Source organism: Arachis ipaensis, chromosome B7 (genome assembly GCF_059453495.1).
Source record: "Arachis ipaensis isolate K30076 ecotype BB chromosome B7, ASM5945349v1, whole genome shotgun sequence".
NCBI classification, from domain to species: Eukaryota; Viridiplantae; Streptophyta; class Magnoliopsida; order Fabales; family Fabaceae; genus Arachis; species Arachis ipaensis.
Genome location: NC_142442.1, coordinates 85,004,145 through 85,007,625, shown reverse-complemented (window position 1 = coordinate 85,007,625; position 3,481 = coordinate 85,004,145). Strand labels below are relative to the sequence as shown.

The 3,481-nt window shown below is 35.4% G+C and overlaps 1 non-coding gene across 1 annotated transcript; it reads left to right on the top strand.

The window, feature by feature from the left end:
- Positions 1-2,426: 2,426 nt before the first annotated feature.
- LOC148553218 (small nucleolar RNA R71) lies at positions 2,427-2,534 on the top strand. Its single transcript, XR_015892646.1, has one exon. It is a non-coding gene; the product is annotated as a small nucleolar RNA R71 (small nucleolar RNA).
- Positions 2,535-3,481: the final 947 nt, after the last annotated feature.

Here is a 3,481-nt window from a genome sequence, read left to right as displayed (position 1 = left end):
TCCACAGCAACTCCAACAATCAGAAGAATGAGTACTAGAAGTAGAAACAACTGCATCTATGGCAACTCCAAATCGACGGCAACAGTGGCATCAGCTCCTTCTTCTTCTTGCGTGCAGAGGCGTTAGTGATGGCTAGGGTTCGATGAAAGTGGCTCTCCTTGGTGGTGGCTTGTACAGCAGTTGTGACCGTTGAGGTTTCACCCAGCAATGCCTCCTCCGATGGCGATGGCTAGGGTTATGACAGCGGCAGCAGCGAGACTTCTCTCCTTCTCTCGCCTGTGTCACCCTCCCACTCCTGTATGACAACTACGGCAGCTTTGGTGGAAGTGATGCCCACCGGTGTTGCTCCCCCCTTCCCCTCTTCCCTCTGCATCTCGTTCTCTCTCGATCTCTCTTCCCCTGTTTTCTCTGATTTCTTTCTTCTCTGTGTTGATAATTTTGCTTGTGTGTAGTGTATTCATACGTGAATGAATGGTGGGGAGAAAAGAAGCATGGAGGAATAAGGGAGGGGTTAGTGTACCGTATACGTGTGTATGACTAATTGGATGAGGAGTATACGTGTTACACAATAATGATAAGTAAAAATAAGAAACATAGATTAAAATTACAATAAAACATATACGATTAACATACGAATTTTAAGTAATATTTGGAATAAAAGAGAAAATTTGGATTTAAATATATTACTATAAAATTACTTTAGAAACATATATAACTTTATTTACCAACATACCAATGAGTCAAATAATTATTTTTAATTAAAATTATAAAATAAACTTACTAATCACAACTTATAAAATATAGTTTAAACTCGGAGGTATCAATTATTCAGATTATATGATATGACTCTTCATTATTTTTCTATTACCAAAACTTTAATTCCAATTTATATAAAATAACTAATTATAGTAAAGATTGTACATAAACCTTAATTAACTTAAACCCAAAGTATTTATAAAAATCAATTTAATCATTTTCTAATAAATTAATCTCTAAGAGCTCAAACTAATAAAATAAGTCATAACTTTTTCATTATATAAGTTACTTAAATTAAATTGTACGATTTTTTTTTATTTTTCAATTACTAACATTATACAAAATATTCCATTATAATAAAATCACTTAAGAATATTAATTGATTCAAAATAAAACTATCTCCGAATCTATTTAATTAGTTCTAATAAAATAATTTCTAAAATTATAAAGTTTAAACTTAATAAGATAAAATCTCAATTTATTTATATTTAGATTTCCAAACACGCGGGATGTTACAATGGTGCCTATTTTGCAGGGAATTAGGAATTTACCAGGATCCTGTTTCTTTTGAGGTAATTTCTGTCTATCCAATGCATTCAGTTCATTGGTGAGCAAGGGAGGTTCATCTTCCCAAGTCTCATTACCAAATAATTTGGCATTCAGCTTCATGATTGCACCAAGGTATTTAGCAACTTGCTCTTTAGTAATGTCTTCATCCTCTTCAGAGGAAGAATACTCATCAGAGCTCATGAAGGGCAGAAGGAGGTTCAATGGAATCTCTATGGTCTCTAGATGAGCCTCAGATTCCTTTGGTTCCTCAAAGGGAAATTCCTTATTTGTCACTGGACGTCCCAGGAGGTCTTCCTCACTAGGATTCACGTCCTTCTCCTCCCTTGTAGGTTCGGCCATGATGGTTAAATCAATGGCCTTGCACTCTCTCTTTGGATTTTCTTCTGTATTGCTTGGGAGAGTACTAAAGGGAGTTTTAGTGACTCTTTTACTCAGATGGCCCACTTGTGCCTCCAAATTTTTAATGGAGGACCTTTTTCATTAATGAAACTCACAGTGACCTTAGATAGATCAGAGACTATATTTGCTAAGCTAGATGGATTCTGCTCAGAATTCTCTGTCTGATGCTGAGTGGATGATGGAAAAGGTTTGCTATTGCTAAACCTGTTTCTTCCACCATTATTAAAGCCTTGTTGAGGCTTTTGTTGATCTTTCCATGAGAAATTTGGATGATTTCTCCATGAGGGATTATAGGTGTTTCCAAAGGGTTCACCCATGTAATTCACCTCTGCCATTGCAGGGTTCTCAGGATCATAAGCTTCTTCTTCAGAAGTTGCCTCTTTAGTACTGTTGGATGATTCCTTCAATCCATTCAGAATCTGAGAGATCATATTGACTTACTAAGTCAATATTTTATTCTGAGCCAATATGGCATTCAGAGTATCAACTTCAAGAACTCCCTTCCTTTGAGGCGTCCCATTACTCACAGGATTCCTTTCAGAAGTGTACATGAACTGGTTATTTGCAACCATGTCAATGAGTTCTTGAGCTTCTGCAAGCATTTTCTTTAGGTGAATAGATCCACCTGTAGAATGGTCCAATGACATTTTAGATAATTCAAACAGACCATCATAGAATATATCTAGGATGGTCCATTCTGAAAGCATGTCAAAAGGACACTTTTTGGTCAGTTCCTTGTATCTCTCCCAAGCTTCATAGAGGGATTCACCTTCCTTTTGTCTGAAGGTTTGAACATCCACTCTAAGCTTGCTAAGCTTTTGAGGAGGAAAGAACTTGGCTAAGAAAGCCGTGACTAGCTTATCCCAAGAGTTCAGGCTGTCTTTAGGTTGAGAGTCCAACCATATTCTAGCTCTGTCTCTTACAGCAAATGGGAAAAGCATAAGCCTGTAGACCTCGGAATCAACCCCATTGGTCTTAACAGTATCACAGATCTGTAAGAATTCAGTTAAGAACTGAAAGGGATCTTCGGATGGAAGTCCATAAAACTTGCAATTCTGTTGCATCAGAGAAACTAGTTGAGGTTTCAGCTCAAAATTGTTTGCTCCAATGGCAGGGATTGAGATGCTTCTTCTATGTAAATTGGAATTAGGTGTAGTAAAGTCACCAAGCATCTTCCTTGCATTGTTATTATTTTCGGCCATGTCTCATTCTTTTTCGAAATTTTCTGTTAGATTTTCTCCAGAGTGTTATGCTTTAGCTTCCCTTAGCTTCCTCTTCAGAGTCCTTTCAGGTTCAGGATCAGCTTCAACAAGAATGTTCTTATCCTTGTTCCTGCTCATATGAAAAAGAAGAAAACAGAAAAGAGAATATGGAATCCTCTATGTCACAGTATAGAGATTCCTTTATGTGAGTAGAAGAAGATATGAATAGAAGATGGAGAATCCAAACACAAGGGTGAGGAGTAGGTTCGAATTCTTAGATGAAGAGGAGTGTTAGTAGATAAATAAATAATTAGAAGGAGGTGAGAGAGAAGAATTTTTCGAAAATAATTAAAAAAAAAGAAAAATATTTTTGTTTTTAATTTAAAATTAAAGTTAAAATTTGAAAATAAAAAAAGAAAAATTAAATTAAATTAAATTAAAGTTTAAAACAATTAGTTAATTTAAAAAGGAATTTTGAAAAAGTGGAAGGTGATTTTTGAAAATTAGAGAGAGAACTAGTTAGTTGTTTTGAAAAAGATATGATTGAAACAAAA